General features: G+C 39.6%; 1 protein-coding gene across 2 annotated transcripts in view; it reads left to right on the plus strand.

Moving 5' to 3' along the window:
- The first annotated feature begins 334 nt into the window (after window positions 1–334).
- The window catches only part of LRFN2 (leucine rich repeat and fibronectin type III domain containing 2), a 154569-nt gene continuing 130887 nt past the window's right edge, over window positions 335–24016 (plus strand). The window contains exons 1-2 of one of the 2 annotated variants that reach the window (XM_058020764.1): window positions 335–573; window positions 1110–1316. The gene's annotated coding sequence lies outside the window, so the exon portion shown is untranslated. Of the gene's footprint in view, window positions 574–858; window positions 1317–24016 lie in introns of those variants that run through there. The other variant, XM_058020763.1, reaches the window with a different exon arrangement.

The raw sequence follows: 24016 nt of genomic DNA on the forward strand, positions 1-24016 counted from the left end.
CCTAAGCACCACATATGGTTTTTATCTATCTTTTCCTACATCGATACAGATATATATGACTTCCACTATAACATTTCAAGCATCGGCACCACCTGAGAGCTCAACTGCGGCTTATGCATTTTGCAGTAAAATTTCTCTCCTCTTCTGTCTTCCCTCCTCTTCCTCCGCCCCCAGAGGACTGACAGGCTTTCTACTGACAAATGTTGAGTGTAGCTACTGAGGATTTAGCATGTCAGGCTGTGTCTACACAGCTTAGGTTTCTATTATTATGCAATGGCTTAGAGGGCAGTGCTTTGCCACATAATTACAGCGCCAATCTCTGTTAGGACCCGGAGTTTGGATGCCTCTTTCTATATCAGCTATTTGCCTCCTGCCCGCTTAGGACTCCTCCCTGACACTCATACTTGTTTATTAGCTTCTTTTTGTACCCTTGTTTCATCTGGTTTCTGGTTTTCTTCCCTTTCCTACGGTGCATAATTGTTTATTTCAGGGGTGAGGGGTCTGACTGAGTCGTGCCTGCACGGATTCCTATGCAGTACAAAGCACTTGCTGCATGTTGCATCGTCAGAAGAGGTAAGAAGAAATTCCTGAAGCTGCCTGCTAGTTCTCTCGGGTTTTTCACTCTCTATCTTTTTTTTTTTCCTTCTTTTTTTCCTTTTTTTTTTTTTTTTTTTTTTTTTCCCTGTGTGTGCACATTGCTTGTCTTACAAGCCGTGCAGGCTCTGCCATCTAGAGCACTTTGTGAGATCACTCCACTTTGCTGTTTTTCCTTCTCCCATCCCTGCGTGTGACTGTGTGTGTCTGCCTCTCTCTGCCTCTCTTCCCCCCGCGGTAGGGCTCGGTCCCCCACCCCACACACACACACACACACACACACAGGAGCTGGGCTTGCTTGTATGAACTTGAAGACTTGCAGTACTGAAATGCATGTGTTACCTTGGGATGCACTAGGATCAGAATGCTCAAAAAGCCTGCAGGCTGCTTAGTCCTCCAAGACTGGGTTTTTTAAATCACACAGGAAAAGAATAAGTTATTCACTCTTTTTTATTCTCTTTCTTTTTCTGTTTTTTCTCTTTCCTTTTTTTGTGCTTTGGATATTACTGAACAAGGAGTCTCAGGGATTGACACGCTCGGACTTCACTGAATCAGGCTGCGTCTGACAAACAATCTTGTCTACATTTTGGTTTGCTAGAGATCAACTGGGATTTTTCTGATTCTATCTTCTTTTGAAAAAAGGATGCATGGAATAGAAAGAAGGTCTAAGTGCCTGTCTGAGACTATTTTACCAAACCTGGGATAAATGTTACTTCTCAAAGGTAAGTGCAAGGTTTTTTTCCTATGTATGTATAAACTGTGTAGTTATAAACTGTAGATAGATATATACCCAAAACATTTTATAGACAGCTACCTTTGATGGCAAAAAATGTCTCAGTCGTGTATCTTAAAGGATTGGTGAAATATATAACTTTATCTCTCTTTTCATGTTAGCTTAGATAAGATTGTTCATATACAGTAATGGATCTCAGTTTGGTTTCTGCCTCTCATGGTATGAAAAGGCATTTCAAAACCAATATTGTTTTAGAGTCCATATGATTTTTTAATGATAGTTTTAAAACAGTGATGGAAAATGATGAAAAGGGTAATAATTTTGTTTCTAATAAATGAGGACTTGAGGAATAGAGTAAAGCTGTGAAAGCAATTTCAGCTTTCTGAGGAATTATTAAATCTTCCAAAGATAAGGAACAACTTTGCTGGACAGATCAACTCTGCTGTGTATAAAACAGGAGAGTGAAAGTGAGGACCTTGGCAAATGTCATTTGAAGAAACAAATGAAGGCATAGGAGCAGCTAGAGAAGGGAAGGCAGTGAGGGGTGTGGAGGGGCAGTGGGCACCACTTTGGTATCTGCTGTCACAGAGGCTGTTGTTCTTGGTGAGGTGATGCCACTGGTGATGGATGTCCAGAACTGGCAAGGTGGGCATGTGGGGGACGGGGTACACAAACAGGTATATGCTCTGTCATGTCTGTCTGACGTCAGCAGACATATATGCTCTCAGCAAGACTAAATGTACTGAGAATTGGGGTGGGGGAAGCATCTGAGTGGCAGTACAGTACAAGACATAGCAAAATGGGAACTGAATCTCTCTCTGATTTGCAAGGATGTATGTACATGTTTGGGACACAAGGCAAGTGCATGACTGAATAAAAGAAAGGAACTAATGGGGTAAAAGAAATTGGCAGTGAAGTCAACAAGTCCCAGTGTGGCAGATTAGCCACTGGAAATGTAAAATGGTCAGTTGTGGTAGTGTATGTAAGAAAGGGTTCTTAAACTGGGTAACTACTACTTACACAGAAGAGACAAATAATATTGATTTAAAGCAAGAATAATTTTCTTTTTTCAGACTGCCTGATCTAGTATTTTAGGGGCAGTGCCATGAAGACGTTAAGAAAAATAAGGTTTATTTTATCTATTCCACCTTTGGGATTATTATGACAGAAAAACTCTTTTGATGAGAAGAGGGAGGGAAACAGTAAGCATCATATCCTTCTATAAACTCACAGTTAATTAAATCTCTTGATATCTCTTAACTTTATAATACAATGTTCAGCTTGTGTAAGTCCAGCAGATGCAACACAATTGTCATGGGGATTTTCTGTTCCTCCAGAAAGAGGAAACATTGCCATGCAGGGGATCAATTTCTTATTGGACCTTGATGTGTACAGAGACCGTACTGGGGCAAATTTAGGCTTGTGATGAGAAAGAAGAGAGACAAAGAATTACTTCCACTCCTGCTGTGTTTCAGGCTGGTTGCAGTCCCCTTGTTTACAGCTTGCTCTGTGTCAGTGGTGAGTTTGCATTGCCCAGGGATCACCACTTGAGCACAACAGAGCGCTTCTTGCATGCGCTCTGCTCGGAGCTGCCGCGCCACAGCAGCACCAAGAAGAGCTCAGACCTTCCCTGAAACTGCTTCTGATTCTAGGGGAGAGAGGGGATGCAAAAAATAAACAATGCCAGGAGACATGTAGCAAAAATTTCACGCTGAATTTTCTTAACCCATGAAACCCAGCAAAGATCTGCATCACCTCTTGGATCAGAGACAGTGTCTGATCTGCTCTGCCCAGCACAGCTCTGGTTTCTTTAGGGTAACTCTGGACCAGGTGTGCCCCAGCATCTGTCTGTGTAAGGCACTGGCACGCAGGCAAGCTGGCCCCCTTGGTGCACCATAAAGGGTGAGAAATGCGACCCAGCCTCAGAGCCCCTGTTTGCTGCTGTCCTCTCTGCCCCATGCTGCACTTCACAGCTTCCGTGCTTCTTGTTGAAATTTACAATTGGGCCATTAGTGACCATTTTTCCTAATGGGAAGTACAAATGGCACCTGTAGCCCTGCCCCTTAGCCTGCACTTTGCCTGCTGCTCAGGTGGACCCGAGCCGACAGCCCCCAGCAATCCTGGTCAGAGTGCTTCTGCTCCCCCTCTTTGCTGAGGAATCTGACCACTGACTCAAGTTTGCAATGTAATGGTTAGAAACACATCTGATCCGCCCCCTCCTCCCACTTCTTTTATTTTTTTTTTTTTTTTTTTTTTTTTTTTTTGTGCTTGTGGGCAAAAAGCAAAATGGGAGGCTGATTCAAAATTATCAAGGTTTAACTCGTCGTAGGCGGCAATATTCTTCAAGTGACTTAACTCCCTGCTGAAAAACCTGTGGACTGAAAACCCTTGAGGCTGCATTTGCTACCCACCCTCACAGAGGTGAGGGAGGGGATGATGACAGTGCCTGTTCACTCCCAAATCCCGTTTTGCATTGCTAATGCATTTCTGCCTTGACCTACAAAGATCACCTGAGGGACAAGAGCGGTAATTTGTTCCAGCTGTGTACTCAGTCTTTTTTTTTTTTTGTATCCTGGCCTGAGCACTTAGCCTTACTTCCTTCATGTTTGTCCAATGTGCTGTCATGGGTTTGTTTTTGTGGAGAGGCTAATTATCTTCTAGGTGCTGAACTGAAAAGCAGTAACACTCTTTTTGAAGGCAGACATCTGTGGCTCCTTCAGACCAGTCCAGATGTCTCTGAAATTTGTTGTCCAACACCAAATAGGCCATTGCTTGTATTCTCTTTTCCCTCTTTTGTTTTACCTTGTAGAATTTGAATAGTTCTAGCAACCAATCCTAGCAACTAATTCTAGCAACTAAGGATCTCACCAAGGGACTGGGATTTTCTCTGTCAGTGTCCACAGGCCACATGTGCTTGGATGGGGCTGAACAGCACCCAGTTATGAACTGAAACTTGTGACAAAAGACAGGGTTTCATCTGAGTGCACGAGAATAAAAACAAACCCCACAAATCACAAATCAGCCTGATGCAGTGCTGCAGTGAAGGGCCAGCTGTTACTCTCTGCCCAACCCAGCTCCACCTGGGATGCGCAGAGAGAGAGGAAAGCCTGTAAGTGATAATTCTGATTCTAGGAACTCAAACTACCTCCTGCTATGGCTAAATCATAAACCTTGGCATGAAATTAACATACATAAACCTGTCATTAGAAGGCTCACAGTGATGTGACATGGAAAAATGGGGAAAGATTGTGTCATTTAGAAGCATTTCTGCATCCCTTGGATCAGCAATTGTCACTGTACTTCAGAATATTGATATGACATTTTTTCTGATTTTTATCTCTTCCCATCATTTTCTTTGTCTTACCCACAATATGGGTCTCTGATAATATCCTCATCTTTATGGAAAAACATTGGTGACAAATCCAGGATGCCAACTTCAGCATATAAAATGAGCAGCAGCAGTAGAAGTCAGAAAACATCTTTTCAGTTTAAAAAAATGCTGATTTGAAAACATAGGAGAAGGAAAAATATGTCCTGTCAGGGTCTGCCCCCATGCAGAATCACTATTGACCTACATAGAAGGCAGAGCTGAGTGGGAGTTTTTAGTATAAATGTTTTTTGTTTTTGCAGGAAAAGGTATTTTTAACAGACAGAAACATGATTGGGAAATGGTCAGTCTTAGGAATTTCCTGATTAAAAAACTGTAGGAACATCATTTCTTGAACACTTTACCTTACATTCTTTCTGGAAGATAATTTTTTATTACTTCTTTCCAGTTCATGCATTTTGCATGAAAACTGAAAATAATTCATACAAAACTTTATCATAAAACCCCATTTTTCTAAAGGACAAGCAAATCTGTGAGCTGAACTGGAATTAAGCATTTCTGGCTCATTAGAAGGCTTGCATACCTTCAGATTGGGACAAGGATACTGTAGACATTGTCATTTTGACTCAAGGAACCAATAGACTTTTGCCTGCCAAGCCTTACTTGGAAATCAATTTATTTCACCAAATTGGATTGTTTTAGGGGTGTCTTGTCAACAAATGCTGTGAGATATCAAGGCCTCTGAGATCTTGCTCTTGAACTAATTTCTCCAGCTATGGAAAACTTATGCACTGAGAGGATATGGCAGCTAAATAACAGGTAGGAGGGGATAGCTGCAGCAATAGTATAAGCAGTACAACGGAGCATTTAGGAGGCTTCTGCTAATCACACCTCAAGAAGGAACAGGTCTCTAATCCTCTGAAAGATCTGCTGCCACTGTGGGGTTATGGAAAGAGGTGAGATAAGGAGAGGGTCCTGGAATAGCTGTAAATCCAGGGTCCTGGATAATGGTTGGTCAGAAGGTGAGAGGTAGGGCTGGTGCATCCCAGTGCACAGCAAGGCAGATTCTGAGCAGAACAGAAGCTGGATTAAGGATAAAATCAACAGAAAGTACGCGATGGCTGAAAGCATCTTGTCTATTTTAATAGAGATAATGTTGCACTGAAAATCCCTGGAAAACACGTGTGTGTGGCACTGGTGCAGAAAATCACCAGTGTGACTCTTTTCCTGAATCCAGAGGAGGTAAGTGAGAGTGGTGCATAGATCTTTATGTGCAGGACTGAGACTCGTGGCTGCAGTTGTCCAGTTAGGACAGGAGAGTTTGAACTGCCTTGGCTGGGAGAAGGAAAGACTATGAAAAACCTAAATCTAATCAAGTCACATGGATTGTGGTGACCAGGCATGATTGAGGTTGAAGGAAATACATGCATTGGTGGACAAGTAAGGAATTTTTCCTCCTCTGCCTTCAGAAGAGCAATTTGCTTTAACAGGCTGAGGAGCAAAGGGGCTCAAAATGGCACCAGTCACCAAGAGCTCTTAGCCATTCCTTTGTGGTGTCTAAGCTCCTCAGGAAAGCTTCAGTCTACATGTTGGTCAGAATGAGTAATCCTCCTTTTGTTACAGCCCAAAGATAAAAACTAAGAATGGGAAAGGAAAAGAGGATGTCTTAAACATGCCACATCCTCTGTTGCAGTGGCAGGATGGATAGGCTGTGATTATCAGCAAGAGAGAGACACCTGTATTGGTGCTACAAAGGAAGAACTGGCTGTACCAGGATTTAAATTAGATCCCTCAGTTAACAGCCTTTAAAAAATCTATCTGCCCTTTCAGTACAGAATGAAAACAATGAGCAGTCAAAAGGCAAAAGGAAAAGTCAAATGAAAAAAATGCCTGTCATGGTTTGTTCAGCATTCCCTGTCTGGTTTAAAAGTAGCCAACAACAAATGTCTGTCTCCTTAGAGATAAATATCAAAACCTTCCCAATCATTTCAGGAGATATTTCATCTCCTTCCCTTTGTGAATATTCCTGTGAATAGCTAAACACATGGGATACTCAGAAAGCTCTGCATGGTTTGGATGTGAAACAAGAATGCTAAACTAAGAAAGAAAAAGGCCAAACTGTATTGATAGAAAATAAATTATCTGGACTGAGACCATTTTGTTGATTTCCTAAATTGAGGAGTAGTTGGCATTTCGTATGACTTATCTTTAGTGTAAGTGAATGTTATCACTGCTGCTGGCAGATATTTACTGTATATTGTTTTTTAAATAAGGGTACAACATTGATTACTTGCTCTCCAAACTATTGACTGCACTTTCTCCCTGTTGTCAGGTCAGATAACTTATCTCCTCTGGAAATGTTCAGTAGAAAAATGGGAAAATGTGTTTGTTCCCAGAAACTCTCATGAAGAAGAGGATCAAAGGGTTTTGTGTTTTTCTGGTTTGGTGGTTTTTTTTTGAAAGCTGCCTATAATCAAAATATCTTGTAATTATCTCTGAAAATTGATAAATTCCTCTGTGAGATATATGAGCATTCACTAATCCCATTTCACATGACCAAGTAGCCCACTGAGCTATGAATTCTTCAGTGGACATACACTTTGGAAGGATCGTGTGTTCTTTCCTTAATAGTGCAGCTACATCTTCTGTTCATGGCTCCACAAATGCATTTTGGCAGTGATACCTTCTTGAGATGAGGGGGAAGGTTGTTCATGGACTTCACAGTTCTGCTATATGGCCAGGAGTCTCACAGAGAATGAGCTTTCCTCTGTCCCTGGTCTCCCATCACCCTACCCTGACTGGACTCAACAGGCTGGTGGGAGAAGTTTCAGGGGCATTAATTAATAATGTTTTCTTTCGGATCCAGGGGTGGGTGGCAGCAGTTTCATGTGAACTGGAGAGAATTGGTCATACTGACAGAGAGTTGGAGCAGAGAAGCTGAAGTGCAGCCTGATGCATATTCATGAGAGCAAATACCCTGAGAGCAGAGAGAGTAACACTGGGAGAAAAATTGGAGAAATTTGGGTAGGATGAGGGGGAAGACAGAAAGCAAAAACAGCTGTGATAAAGCTAAGAAGATGTTTCTCTCTCTTTAGTTATTTGAATGTCACTTTTTTCCACTGAGCCAGAATACCAGGCTAGGCTAAAAACAGACTAATGATGTGTGTCACTGGTCACACTGTTCATAGCTGATACCTCTCTCAGCCACTCAAGGCTGTTTTATTTTTCACATCTAACCTGTTTTAGCATTTTGGTGAACATGAGAAAAAGCCCTTTGTGCATTTGTTCCTGATGTCTCAGTCTTTCACCTCCCTGGATCAGTGAATTAAGAAGCTATTTTTTTTTTTCCTCAGGACTGAACACAAAGAGTTTCTTATCATCAGCTAATACTTATAACCACTCAATTCCTAGTAGAACCTAGCAACAAGCTTTCAAGTTAATGTGAGAGACCCTCTAAAATACACTAGTCCCTCTTCTTATGATATCTTTTCCAGAGAGTGCGCAACTGATGGGCTGAGATCTTTCCCTTCTGTGCTGGATGTCTGATGGCTGCATTTCAGGATCACCTTGGGGTTTTTATTTACCTCTTTTACAACTTTTTAATTTGTCTAATGCTATGAGCAGCAAAACAAAGGTCTGTGATGACCTTGTGGGTCTATGTCTCACAAAACCTCGCTACATTTTGGATTGTGTCAAGAAAACGAACAAATCCATCCTCTTGTAAGAAGGCTGAGATAGGACACAGTGAATTTCTGTGTACTGGTGACTTTTATCCTATGTCAGTGTCCTACCACAGAATGGAAAAATCAAAGTTATGCCACATTCTATCTCAACTATAGGATTTACATTTAAAAATAAATAATGCCCTTGGGCCAAGTAACAGCTGCTGCAGTTCTTTCCAGCACAGCTCATTGACCTTGTCCTCGCATTTGACATATCCTGCTACTCCCATGGTGCTGTAGTTAGCATTAAATCACAGAGAGATCATGTAGTGACCTCACTGAAACTGAGACCTAGTTGGGGTAGGCTTTGCATACAGATATACCAGGCCTTACACCACCATCTCACCACACAGTGGAGAAAGACCTGAGAACAAAGTCTTTATTAGGCTGTGTTCTCTGTTTCTGTTTTTCAAATAGATTTTTTGCTTATTATATGTTAGTCTAATCATGCTCGCTTTAAGGAATTACTTTCAACTTTTTTCTTTTTTCTTTTTTTTAATAGCAGGTGTTGTTTTATCATGAAAAGGTGATGAGCTTAATACATTTGTTAAAACTACAGTATTCCACAAAAATCCTGTTATAGAAACCAAATATCTTTTAGGAACTCCTAAATAAAAAGCCTCCCAAGTTTAGTACATGATGTAATTTTCTCACTATCATTCCTCACATTTCTCACAATCACTCCTCTCTTTTCTTTGTACTGACAAGTACATGAAGAGCAAAAATTAACTCTGCAGCCAGCTGTTCTTCCTAAATATGTCTTGTCTTGCTAGTTCAGGTAAAAGGCAAATTGCACTTTGAGACTTTATTTCTGCAGCAAATCAGGTCTATTTTCAGAGGAATGCTTCTTCAGTCACAGTATTTCAAGATGGGAAGCCAGGATGTGTTCCTGCCACAATCTGATTATACCATGTTTGCAGAGACTTTGGTCATAGGGTGGCAAAAACATTTAAGAACAAAAGAACACACTTTTAGACCTTTGCTTCCATTTCTTCCACTCCTGATTAAATTTTCAAAGCCTTTCTAACATTTAACAAAGAATTATCTGAGAGCTGTTTGGAAAGAATATAGGATCTTAGATTGACATTCTCGGGAAAATTTCTACTTTGTTTCAAAACAATCTCTCCTGCAGCTATAAATTTATTTTGTAACCTATTTTATGCTCCTTCTATTGTTGCATCCTTCTGTTAAAAACATATTGGTTTTGTTTCTGTAGTCTTACCAGGAACAAGAAAAAACCATTTACCTTGCCAACACACAGGTCTTTTTGTTTGATTGTGTCACAGAATAACAGATATTGCTGAATGCTTATAGGGCACCAAGTAGTAAAATCATATTTACCTCAAACAAGAAAAGGATATTTGAGCTTACTAGCAGGCCTTTGTAAATTGATACTCCAGAGAAACTTGATTCCTTGAAATTCTGTTGATAAATGCCAAGCTTTGGTGACATTAACTGATACTGGGCACTGGGATTTCCATTAATTTTTCTGAGATTATTTGACTAATATGATATTCAAATGTCCAGGTGCTTTAGTCATTCAGAGAGGCAGCAGCACCCTGGGATGAGATAAAAAATGAAGTAAGAATTCAATCATAACAAAGAGTTTTTTTGAAATTGATACTTCTAATCACTATTAAAAATTAATAAAAATAAAATGTAGACTGTATCACAGTTAGTGCATTTTAAAATTGATATCCAGTAAATCCTGGCATCTCACAGGCGAAAGGAATGGCAGTACCAGCCCCTTTGACGTACGTAGCTGTATTAAAATATTTTCATTTATTTGCAGGAAAAAAATGAGGAAGGAAGCAAAACCAAATAAGACTTTGGTTAAAGCCTTAAAGACAAAGTAGGCTTGCAAGAAACAGTCCATGCAGGACTTACTAAGGTTTGCAAAAGCCCACAATTGGCTGCAAAGAGAAAGGGAAAGAAACTTTCAATTTGCTAATTTTGGAAAGGTACATTCCCAAAATTCCCTTTTGTATATTATCTATTAGGTCACTTCTAAAATGGAAATGGTAATTTGAAATTAAATGCTTGGGTAATTATGTTTCTACTTCAGATTCAATAAATGTTTTCAGAAAGGTGAAATGAGTTCAACTGAAACAAAGGATCTTTTTCCTGTTTAAATAAGAAAATGGCAAGTCAGTTCAAAAAATGTATTTTTCATTAATTTTGACCCTTTTGATTACATTTTTGAAATTATTGAACATATATGTATAATGCGTGCTTGTGTACATATGGTTGGATACATTCTTGGCCGTAGGTATAAACTTTGCTTTTCACTTCTGCCTTTGTAACAGGAGATAATGGTAACAAATGTCAGAGACTTAGGCCTAGCAGAACTGATGTTTACAAAGTGCTTATAGAGCAGTAAAGACAAAGGATCCACTCGGGAGCGTACCTGTGTCAACAAAAGGAGACACACAACATAATGAGAGCTGGTGAAGAATTTTCAGTCAGCCTGGGATGTGGACAAGCTCGAGAAGTGGGCCCAAGGGAGTCTCATGAGGTTTAACAGGACCAGGCGCTGGTGTTGCACCTGGATGGAGCAGCCCTGGTATCAACACAGGCTGGGGGATGATCAAGAGCAGCCCTGGGGACAAGAACTTGGGGGTGCTGCTGGGTGAGAGGCTGGACATGAGCTGGAAATGTGCCCTCACTGCCCAGAAAGCCAAACCTGTCCTGGGCAGCATCCTGTCCCTCTGCTCCCCTCTGCTGAGAACTCACTGACAGTGCTGCATCCGCTCTGGGGTTCCCAGCACAGCAGGACGTGGACATGTTGGAGAGCATCCACTGGAAGGCCATCAAGTTGTTTAGAGGGTGGAGTGCCTCTCCTATGGAGAAAGGCTGAGAGAAGTGGGATTGTTCAGCCTGGAAAAGAGAGAGTTTCAGGATGACAAGGCTGTGGTCTTCCAGTGCCTGAAGGGAGCCTACAAGAAAGATGGAGAAGGACTTTTTACAAGGCCAGGCAGTGGCAGGATAAAGGGGAATTGCTTCAAACTGAGGGAGGTTTAGCTTAGATATTAGGAAAAAATTCTTCCCTGTGAGCGTGGTGAAGCACTGAACAGGTTGTCCAGAGAAGTAGTGGATGCCCCATCCCTGGAAGTGTTCAATTGGGCTTTGAACAATCTGGTCTAGTGGAACTGTCTCTGTCCATGGCAGGGGGCTTGGAGCTAGCTGATCTCTAAGGTCCCTTCCAACCTAAACCATTCTATGAACTTTTTTCATTAGGGAATAGGTTTTTGTCCAAATTAGCTTCCTGAGTACATTGTGGGAGGGGGGGATGGGTATTATTCAACAATATCTTCATACGTTCTGTCTTTTAAAATATTTTTGGCTGGAATGTTTATGAGTTTTGTTTCTAAATGAAATTGAACTTTATATCATGTTTAAAGCTTTAATGTGGCATTTTGTGCTATTTTTACAGAAAATAACTTCTTATATTTTCCAGAAAGCAGATATTCTTCAAATTTTAATGAGACAGTCTAATCTAAATAAGTCAAAATTTTCTCTCAATTTCTGATAAAATTATGCTTTCTTACCATAATTCTCCTAAACAGCAATTCTAAACAATTTCCAAACAATAATTCTTAACATTAACTGATAACTATACAGCAATAACACCACTTCTTTTTGTAGAATTCTTTCTTTTTTCCTATTTCATTTTTTTTTTTTTTTTGTTTTCTTGTCCTGGTAGGTCTGTTCTTTGTAGATGACTATGCACAAATGGAACAGATAGTTCAAAGGCTTCTCCAAATATAACAGGCTGTAAAAATGCTGCATTTACTTTAAGGTTCATAGGACAGGAAAATATGAAGGTAAAATGGCAAGGAGCATGTGGTATTTGAGTGGGAGGCTTGTGCCAAGGCAAAGCAGACCATCGCAATCCTGAATTAGCCTCTGAAATATAATCTGTGCAGAAGAAATGGGGGCTGAGAGGGAGCACAAATGATCACCAATGAATTAAGGAGTTCACTCTCAGTGCTCTGTGATGAATGAAAAGTAAAAGAAGCAGCTGAGAAATGTAAGAAAGTTTCCTGTGGCAGAGGAGCCACCTGCAGCAGCTTGATACCCTTCATACTAGAAATGCTGTTGGGTTGTCCATGGTTAATATTCTCTTAGGTGTAAAAGTGAACCTGCAACTACTCCATTTTAAAATGTGTTAGGGGCTATCATTAACACATGATTCATCATTCTAAGCCAGGGCAAAGGGGAATGAGGGGATCCTGACAGTTTATATCAAAATATTCCTAGAGTGCAGAGCTTTTGGAGGCTCTGTGGTGGCATCTTGACACTGCAGTGAGCACTCCCTTTGATGTTAGCACATTTTTCACTCAGAACTCTGAGCAAATGAACTGATCCTTGATGCTTTCCATGTAAATTGGGGTAGAGTTGCTATTCCTTAACTGAGAAATTGGCACGCGGGTTTTGGTTTGAACTGCTCTGTGCTCACCTGCAGTGCCTACAGCAGAGTGGTTGGTTGGTCAGCCATCACACTGGCTTTTCTCATCCTGCTGGGGCTGAGGCCGTGGTGAGGCAGTGCTGAGCCAGAGGAATGGAAAACAGATAAAATCCCAGAGCTGTGCTGCAGCAGCAACAGAGTGAGCTGTGCCTACAAGAGTGAGCCCACTGGAGAGCTTCATTTAGGCTTCTCATTCCAGCAAGACTGTTACGAAAACAGTACTCAAATAGCAAGCCTTAGCTAAAGTAGGAGCCACAGAACTCTTTTTTACAATTTTTACATGCTCTAATAGAGTTGAAGAAAGTAGTCATCACATGCATTATCTTCCTGCTTATATTTTCTATGTTTATTTAATAGTCATTTGGGAGGAATATGGATATAACACCAACTGGAATAAAAAAAAAAAAAAAAAAAAAACAAAACAAAAACAAAACAAAAACAAAACAAATAAACAACAAAAAAAATCAACCAAACCCCCCCCCAAGCAGAAATAGCTATACTAAGCTTTTCATCTTGCTTGGGATGCTAGAAATCATCCGAGCATACATCCAGGCAAACCCACTCTTCCTCATGTATATTTTACTTATTATCATGAATTGGCATACTGAATTACTGATGAAATTCACACTAGAAGAAATTCAAATGATATAATTATTTTACTCCAGTGATGGACTGAAACATTTTATTCATATTACATACACAATTTTTCTGCTTTCATTATGCTACAGCTAAGATTTATTTGGCCTTTTAATTTTTAGGGCTTCTTATTTCAACTGAAGTTCTGAAGGATGTAATTTATGTCAGCTCATGGTTGACTTATTCCTTTAGTTTTCATATGAAGAGACCAAGAACTTCTCACCTCTCTGTCCTCATTTTGCATATAAACATAACCTGAGCCTGGTAGTGAAAATGGTCAGTCTAGCAAAATCAGAAAGGTCAGGTGACCTAAGATCATTGATCTAGTTATTCACAGAGGAAATATGCAAACTGCTTATAAATGGTTCATGTGAAAAAAAAAGTAGAATTTATACTTTAGAAGATTTATAGTTACTTAAGTAAACTCAGAAAAAAACCCCACCTAAGTCCCTTGACCAAAGCTTTTCTTACCACTTCTACAAGACAGCCTTTAAATCCACACTGAGAAATAAACCAAAAAAACATTCCATCAAACCAAATAAAGTTCTGCACTGCAGCTGTACATCACCCATTTCACATTTGGTGCAGTTTGTCTGGACTGCAACTAGTCCCTCCTAGCACAGACTACAATCCTGTCACAGCTGTCCAAACCTCAGTTACCCAGAACAGGATAGTGGTCCTCTGTGCCTGTTAGCTGCACTGGTAATTCCCATAATTACTTGGACATGCTTCATCTCCCATGACATTCAGTTGAATGAAGATGCACTGCCTGGTAAAAACTTCATTTTAATGTCTCACTCTAATTCCCCCCATAATACATTCAGCAGCAGCATGTTTACTTGTTCTTCCTGATGTGAAAGCTTCTAATATATGACTACAGCAGAGATAAAAACAACAATAAATATTCAAAAATCACCAGTGTGATTAACACACATAATCCATAAGAGCAGTAAGAAGAGCAGTAGTTATTAAATATAGATGGTTTACTCATGTGTCATCAATAAACATGTGATTTGTGATTCTCTGAGACTTTTTAGGTGATGATTCATTCATGATTTTATTTATTTTACTGTATAATGAAGCAGAATAGCAGAAGAAAGAGATTTTAGCTGATGCCACAAACATCTTCTTATTTGGTGAGATGTCTTCCTGTACTTTCTAGCTCGAGAAATTAAAGTTTAGGGGTCTAGAGCCTGCAAGGCAACTGAGCATCCCTGGAGAGTGCTGTGTGAGCTTTTCTGCTTGGTACAAAGTGGAACTGCTCTGTAGGTGCTGCAGATGGTTATCCAGTGACAGTAAATCCAATGGCCTTTGCCACTGGTGATAAACAGATCCTAACAGAGACCCACCAGCACAATTCTGTGTCCACAACAGCCCTTTTGGGTGCAGCTTCAGCTGGTAAGAGACTTCAGTGCTCTCATCAATGATGTTGTACAATTCTGGTCCTAGAAGATGAACTGAAAAATTGCAGAGAAGGAGAGCATGGATGGATGGATGGATGGATGGATAAGCTTTTAAACAAAGAATGATTGAATGCTGTGGCTTGGAAGGAATTTACTCTAGTTTGATATGATAAAGATATCTAAGACCATGGAAAATATTTTTGTTCCATGTCTCTTCTTATGAAAGTCTTACAGGACAACAGATAAAATTGGCGAGTGACAGGTCCAGAAAAATAATGAAGCATTGCTTATCTTGGGATACTGAGAAGATGTGAAACCCTTTTCTGCAGGATTCAGGGGTTTCTAATTGTTTACTTTGATTTATAGACCATTTGGAGAACTAAATAGGAAAGAAACATGATGTTTTTTAATACTCAAAGACATCATCTTCAGCTAACAATGTTAGCTGCACCACAAGCAGCTAAGAAACAGAGAGTGAGAGTATTCTGGGAAATTGTCACCAAAGGCCTGCATTGCTTTTGAGTTTTTTGACTGTTTTCCCTATTAGCTACTAGCAGAGACAAGGTAGTGGGCTGGATATGCCATAGATGTGACATGATTCAGATTTGTTCAGACTGATTTGACTCAAGTTGCTGATTCCTATGGTGCTCATGGCACACAAGGATGCCGTGTTTGGCTGAGTCCACAGCTGTGCACCAGCAGGGTGCAAAGAGGTGCAAATTACTCAGTGCTTGCCCATGTGGGCAGAAGCAGTGATCTTCTACCAGGATACAGAGAGAAAGCTTCACTGCTGCACTGACTAAGTTATTAGCACCCTGGATTCTGAAACTATGCTGATATAATCACAGTCTCTGGCTCAGAAATTTCAGATAGCTTTCATAGTGTTTCACTCCTAGTTAGGTGAAAATTGTACTCTCTGCACTTTGGGCTTCTTCAATAGTTGCAGTGGCTGGCTGTGTTGGTGTGAACACGAGGAGGCTGCTGTTGAGCTCTGGCAGCTGGAACAGGTAGGCATTCTTATTGAGAAAAAAATTTAAATGGTATTATGGGCCTATTAAGCTGGAAAAGGAGAATGCTTCTTTCTCTCTTGTGAAACTGTTCTTCTAGAAGTTTAATAATGATAACATTTGAGTGTATAGACAAGAAATCACTTGAAAGGCTGTGGTTTGTGAGGAAACAAGAGTCTGAGCTCTTGCATATGGTTCTCAATCCCTATAACAAGTTAGAAGTATGGCAAATAGGGGGAACTGTTTCAAGAAGACATCTGACAGGTTTCTTTAACTTTTATGGATTTAATTTAGGATTTTTTGTGTGTATTTAGAATCTGGCTTACCTAAGTTCCGTATGGGTAGAATTATTCACTGGCACCTGCCTTGAGTTACGAAGGAAGGTTTTTCTTGTGCTGGTGGAGGGTGCTTCAGAAGAGAGTTTCCAGACAGACAAGAATGGAGGGAAGCCTCTAAATCAAGACAAAATAGGATGGGGGAGGGGGCAAGACTGAAGAACTATCACCAAGGTAATTGTTGACAGAAGAACTCATTTCTTTCTGGGCTGGTGTGTCTTGTTTTGTTAAATATCTTTAGTGATAAACCACAGATAGAATTCTCAAGACTCAGAACATCAGAAGGCTCTTTTACAGAAGAAATATATTAAATGTGCTATAAATTATATATTAAAAAGTGTCTTTATTTCCACTATTTTTTCTTAGGCTAAATTTTTAAAACCTTTATTCAGGTATTGTCAAGGTACTCTGAAAACCTAAGGAAATCCTGAGTTATTTTATGAAATAGTTGGGTCTCAGGAGGGGATCGTTTAGCCAAAATTCTCCAGTCTGTTCTGTGTGTTTTGAATACTAAATAAATGAATTTGTGATACTCCCTTCTTGGGTAGACTCATAGGCATTGACCATTGGCCTGCAATATATGAAATTACGACTGCATTGCTTTTATTCCTTGGATCACCCCATTCAATTTTTTTTTCCAGAATATCTAGATTTGTACTCTCTGGTGGAGAAAGCTGCACTGAGATTCTTTTTCTAATACAACCATTTACAGAAGTGCTAATGTGTCCTAGGAAACATGAAGGCACAGTACTGTATTTAGAAATTGTTCTACAGAGTTATCAGATTTTTTCCCTTTTTTTTTCTTTCCTGCTCAATATTTCAAGAACTATCTTTAGGCTAAACAGAAAGAAAAGATTTATTGACAGCAAGATTCATTAGACTGTGAAATAGTCTCCTAAGGAAAGTTGATAGAAACTTTGAGATTTTAAAAGTAGCTTATTGGGCACAGGGGAACTCAAAACTTTTAATGTACTGCGTGAGATAAGAAATGTGTTAGAAGAGAGAAGATGGACTAACTGGCTTGATAAGGCCATCTTTTAATGTGTAGTTCCTATAGCTATTTGCACAGAAACACTAGCGCTGCTAATTAACTGCTCATCTGCTTCGTGTACTTACGGCTTACCAGCTATAGTCAAATCCCATCTGTCACTTGAGGACAATTAAGTGGGCTGAGAAGCAGCATTTCATGACAGCACCTGGCCAGGAGGAGATAGTCCAGATGGACAGCATGGGAATCAGGAGATACCTAGGTGAGGAAGGGGAGGAGGCTGTCTCTGCACCAGGCAGATGCAGGTGGTTGCAAGCCTGTTCATATAATGCAAAGAAAACCTGTTCTGGAGTGGCACTGATAGGAGCACACAAAACTCAAACTCATGGTTCCAGGACCACTGCAAGAGCTGTGTGGTTTTCTTCAGACTACTACGGTTCCTGTCTTCAATTTTGTATGAATTTTGACACCATAGACAGTGGAAAATTGCAAGAGCTGACCAAAACCCAAAAAATGACATGAATAATGTTGGAGATGAGGAAGAGATGATATAACTATTGTTATTAAGTGAGACCCAAACCCTGGAATAGGGTTAGGGTCAGTGGTGCTGTGACACAGGTATATGATACTGTCTCTTGGTTCTGCCTGGAACATGATCCTGGGGACTGAACAACTGCATAAATAACCACCAATATTCATGGTGTTGTCACAGCTCTCACTTTGTGCATTTTCATTCATGCTGCTCTTGCTGTCTGCTGCTTGTGGCTTGCAATGAGATCCTTTCATCTGAGTAAGAAAACATGTGGTGAATAATTATATTTGTCCCTAAATATAATGTTTCCTCAAATCTCTTCAAGCAGTGTCAGTGGCGCTTTAGAGGCCATTTCCAAGCTTACAGCAGTGTGCTTGGGTAATGAGGTAATGGTAGTGCCTCAAGTATATTCTGCAGGTGAGGATGAAGCCTTAAACTGCCATTCAGCTTTAGAATTACTGCTGTAATTTTAAAAGTATCTACCCTCCTTTCTCTTTAAGCAAAATCACCCACTCCATTTGTCAAGATAATGATATCCGTGGCCAAGCAGGACCTCTCCTTCCAGGGATAGCTTCCTTCAGAGGGATGCCATTGCAGCCTCATTTTCTATCACCTGAATTCATATAGTTTAATTTATGTCAATTCTATTTTTTTTTTTGACTGTTATTCACCATGTCTGTACATTATGCATGACCAGGAGATTGAAAGAAGAGCAATTGTGCCATATCAGCCTTTGTGCTGATATTTCCCAGCAAAGATTTTACATACATATATATATATATATATATATATATACACACGAATATATACATATATATATATATATATATATATATACAGAGATAAATTTATATATATATATATGTATGTCTTTTATCTGTAAGTAGATGTACATGGAAGAGAGATTTGTTTCTTGGCAGGCAAAAAAGGAAGAACTTTAATTTTTCCTGGTAGTAAATTTTGCACTTCCTGGCACGGTGATAAGTTGCAGTGGGCTCTGTGGTCCCTTCTGGCAGGGCTGCACTCAGGCCAGAAAGACACATCAGTAAAGCTTTCTGGCAGATGGACTCTCTTTCCCCTCTGTAGGAAAACAGACTGAATTCTCTGCTCTTGCTTGCACATCTCAACGGGGAAAGGTTTCAAATAAAACCACTTCTGTTTTGTAGAGCTGAGGGGTGTTGTAAGGTGGCTGTGAAGAAAAAGTAGGTAATACTAAGTCTTGTTAGCCATAAGCATGCAGAAATCATTGCTCTAAATATCAGATCAGAGTTTAGTGTGGTATAATCTACCTTTTGTAACACTGCCTATTTTTAGGCTCCCTTCTCCAGTTTCTAAACTATTTTGGACCATCTTTAAAAAAGAAATAAAATTCTTTCCTAACCACGTGATTCCAGGAGGCCTGTGCTCCTGTGTGTTTATGTGTCCATGGTTCCCGTGCTGGTGGATAAAGGACCATTTGATATTATTCATTCTTTGTGCTTTCAAACTGCATCAGGACAGGTTATCAAAACAAGGCTGTGCAAGGTTTTGTGGAGTTTGTTGTTTGGGTTTTTAACCTCATCTTTGTGGGGTGTTTTGTTGCTTGGAGTTTTTTTTCACTATGATATTTAAAATATACTTTTAAAAGTTGTTGCTTAAGTATTCTGAAAGCCAGACTTGAGCATCAGTTTACCTGTTCGTTCAGGAAAACCATGAAACTGAATGGATTCCTACAGAGAGAGGGACTCATTTGCCTAATCCTGCCAATCAAGACAAGAAAGATGAAATAAAAGCCAGCAACATAACAGGTAGAAAAATAAATTAAAATACTTTCATTCTTGCCCAAGCAAAAGGATTTGAGTAAGGAATATAGGAGAAAATGTTGAATAAAATTTTATTTAAATTGTGCTCTCTACAATTTAAAAGACATACCTGAACAGATTTTTCTCAACCACCAAAGTCATACCTTTCTAACCTGCACATCACTTTCCAAATTTAAAAATATTTTTTTCTTCTTCCATCCTTCCCTACTAATTTGAGGCTCTAAGGTCTTTCATAGGCCTGCATGAGGAATATCATATGTATTTTAACAATTTATTTTTAATTCTGTTCTCTCTCTAGTACAGAGAGAATCCAAACAAAAACCACAGTTTTGATGCCTGTATCTGGCACAAGCACAGCCTGAGACAAATGGTGAATAATGCAAAGAATAATGAGGTGTACTATGGCATACTAGATACTCAGTTTCAAATGACTGTGATTACACCTTTTTCCTCTGTTACTTTTGTCACAAACATAACACTAAGCACATTTCTTTCAAAAAATACATTTTGAGCCTATTAGAGAGGATATGTTAAGGTCAGATTTTTCAAATGTGCTCAGCATACTGAATGCAGATGGGGTGCTAAGTGCTCTGGTGTTTTGTGGGTTGATTTTTGTTTTGCTGCTTTTTTTTTTTTAATGATCCCACAATAGGATTTATGGACATAAAATGACTTTGAAAATTCAGCTGCTATGTAAATTCTCAGGTCTGAAAGAGCTGGTTCGTAACAACCTTTTTTCATTTTGGAAAAAGCGCTTTGGTTGTGGGATTTTCAGGCATTTTCCCAACCGGCCAAATTCTGTTCTATGTGAAATCAGTGAAAATAATTTTATCTCAAATTGATCTTATCTAATGTGGATTTTTGGTCCTGCTTGTCTTCTATCTCAAATTAATCTTATCTGATGTGGATTTTTGGTCCTGCTTGTCTTCTTTACCCTTTGTCCATAGGTATATGTGAAGTTTGTTCACCTGAGCTCACAGAGGACTAGAAGTGCCTCAGCCCAGGTCCCAGCTCTTTGCCCCTGTGCTGAGGGTGGATCAGACACAGGTGATGCCCAGTGACTCACACCTGCCAGCACATGTGCTAATTATGGCTTTTCCTTAAACCCAAGCAAAAGTCTGGAGTTAGATGGCTGTATAGGAGTTTTCCATATGCAAGCCTTTATGACAGGTGAAGAAGAATACACTTTCATGATGCAGCTGTGCTCAGCTTTAGTAGCTGAAGCACTCAGTAAGGTAGATATCAATAATAAGCATGATGAGTTATGTCTCAGAACTGTCTAAGTCTTTTGATTCATCCACAAGGGTCACCAGATGACAAGATAATATGTGAATGTCTAAATTACAGGCCTCAAAAATGAGATCAAAGTTATTGCTAGCCACAGTGGATGAAAAACACAGGGGTCATTCAGTGTGTGAAAGCTCTTCATCTCTATTTTAACTTTGCATCCTTACCTTATTTTTGCGCCACTGGTTTCACTTGAGAAAAATAATTCCATACCAATTGTTTCTGAAACCTTTACCTGCAGCTCAGGCACTGTGTAGCTCTGCCCTATGGCCATTTCCCTTTAAATTACTTGCATTTTTCATTGTGAAACAACTTGTCCCTGGGACTGTTTTTGTACCACAGGCGCAGAAATGGACCAGTGACTAACTGATTCGCTCTCTAAGACATCATGTATTTCACATTGTAGCCATCTGTGCTGTGATGATACCCTTATTTGATTCTGTTCCTTGAACCCTCTAATGCTAATTTAGGAAATTATTTGCCTGGCATTTTTTAAGTTTTTTTTTTGTTGTTGTTATCACTATTATTTATAGAGACAATGAACATAAGGACATATTTGGAACCTTTGTTTGTTTGGGTTTTTTTCTCAATTTCTGAAAAGATTTTTATTATTAACAGATGAACTTAGGATAAAAGAGACTAGATCCTAGCACATCACTGCTTTCTGGTACTGCTATGGTAAATGAATACATAATTCCTTGACTTATTACAGGCTAATACAAATCTGTATGTTTTTTCTCCACCTCTTTTAACCTCCTACATTCTCAGAGCATATGTTGAGAATGCCACCCGTAGCAAAGGATCAGTGTAAAGCATCTGTTGCAAATTATCCAGCTGAGATTGATTGATTTTTCAATTTAAGCATTTAACTCTCTTGGTTTAGATTTCAACCTAGACCTCAACTGAATTTCAATAATGACACATGCCAGACTTAAGTGCTAGAGAGCTCCTGAAATTCAACAGATCCAACACTGGTAATTAATAGATATTTAGGCACTGGTTGACCTTGTACCTTTCTAATAAACCTCTAGGAAACTAATAGGTTAAGACATAAAGAACCTTTCTGAAATGTCCCTTGGTGGATTAAACTTCCAGGGGTGGCAGGCACTAAAACTTGCAACCTTCCTGTTTTTGAAGGTCTCTTCTTTTGGAGCTCCCTGTGCATCTGAGGTCTGCTGCAATCCTTCTAGGATTGTTTAAACAAGATTTATAGCCAAGCAGTAAAGCAAACTAGCAGTAAAAATTCTTAAATTATTGTGCTAGGCAGTCTCCTAAGCTGTACTGAAAAAGTAATCACTTTCACTTATGCGTCTTGATTTATTGTTTCTGAAAGAAGCCCTGTACTCTGGTAGCATTTTCGTCAACTTCCTTTGCTGTTGAAAAAACTGTGCTTTACCCAGTTTTCTTCCTCTATTTATGTCAGTATTTTCTGCTATGTGAAGAGAAATCTCAGTCAGGTCAATAAAGTTACTAAGATAAACAAATAGGAAATCTGGCTGTGACCATATCATTTGGAGGAAGAGATGAAGGTTCTTTGTAAGCTAAGCAAGTGAATTGGGTAGTTTTTCACACATCAGTTGGAAAGTTGAATACTTGACCAGCAAGATAGTTTTCAAGTTTGAAATTTGCTTCTCTCCCTAATGGAAATGTGAAAAAATAATTTCTTACCACTTCTGTGAAATGTTTGTAGAGGGGCCAGAAAGAGAGATAGTAATGTGGGTGGCAAGAAGTCTGGCCACACAAAGTAATTGCAGCAAATTTAGAGTATGAGAACCCTTGTTTTGGTTTTGGGTTAATTTTTTTGTTGTTGTTCTGGTTTTGTTTGTTTGTTTTGTTTCTGTGTGCAATGAAAATTAAGAAATGTGAACCTTTCTTTCATAGACTATAGACTCTGTGTCTGATTTTCTCTACCCAAAAGAGACAAGGTGACCTGAATGTAGAGCTTTCACCGCTATGTTATGAAACTGCAGAGCCTGATGAACAGGCAACTGCAGTTTGTTTACGGAATAGTGGCACAGAAAGTCACCATGACTTTGAAACCGAGCCGAGATCCATACATTGAATAGCAGATCTGTGTAGCATTGTTGCAAACCATAGTGCAAGGAATCAAGAGCCACATTTCCCCTGAGATTGCAGGTAATTTTTATGTTTCTGACTTTCTGTTAAAGAAGAAACCTGCAGTTTCAAGTTAGTTCACAGTCATATTACCTACGGGACCACTGAATCTGGGGAAGATTAAAGCCATGTTGCAGGTGAATACCCAATCTCAATTACTGGCTGCTGAGCCAGGGAAACAGGGCTTTCCCAAAGCAACAAGTCGGGGAAAGAAGAGGTCTATGTCTCCACAACCACAGGAGAGAAGGGAAGAGAGGTGAGCACACCGCAGGATTTCTCTTACTCGGCTCCTCGGGAGCATGAACACAGACGAGCATTGTAGCCACTGACTGATGGGGCAGGAAACCCTGGGGAGGTGCAAGATGCTCCCTTCCAGTGGGTACCTTGCTTTTTCACTTTTCTGCAGTTTGTTTTCCTTGATGCACTGCATTCCAGCAGCTGCCTTTGTTTCCTATAGCATGTATTTCCTTTATATTGTTTTATGTTGCCCTGCCTATACAATGGTAAGCAAAGAGTAAATCCTTTATGAGTGACTACATGACAAGCACAAGACAGACACAAGAGACACTGTCCTATTCTTGTAGCTGAGAAGGAATTTAAGCTCTGTATAATGTGCCACAAAAGATTTCATGCAGTGGTTGGAGTTACATTATTTGTAACCAGAAATAACCGTGGCAAAGACAGTTAAACTCTGCATCTGTTTTTGTCACGTGGATTCATGTTTTGTGATGAAGGCCAGGGAGACAAAAAGAGTAAGCTGTATGTCATGCTTTTATAATATTTATCTATAAACAGAGACCTCCATTTGAATTGGGAAATTGTGATAAAGCAACAGAGACTTGCAATGAAATGTCTTTTGGTTATGGGTTTAGGTTTTTGGGTAAATTGTTCTTCCAGTTTCTGCTTTGAGGAAGATAATTAATTCTCTCCTAATTTGGTAGTGATGCATTCAATTTTTAGCTTGGTAAATCATGTAACGGATTGGTTTCATTTCACAAAGGAACAAGGAACAAGAGTACTGGCTTAGAGGACAGATAAAATGTCCTAAGTCTCCTGTTATACTTAA

This window comes from Melospiza georgiana, chromosome 3 (genome assembly GCF_028018845.1).
Source record: "Melospiza georgiana isolate bMelGeo1 chromosome 3, bMelGeo1.pri, whole genome shotgun sequence".
Classification (NCBI taxonomy): Eukaryota; Metazoa; Chordata; class Aves; order Passeriformes; family Passerellidae; genus Melospiza; species Melospiza georgiana.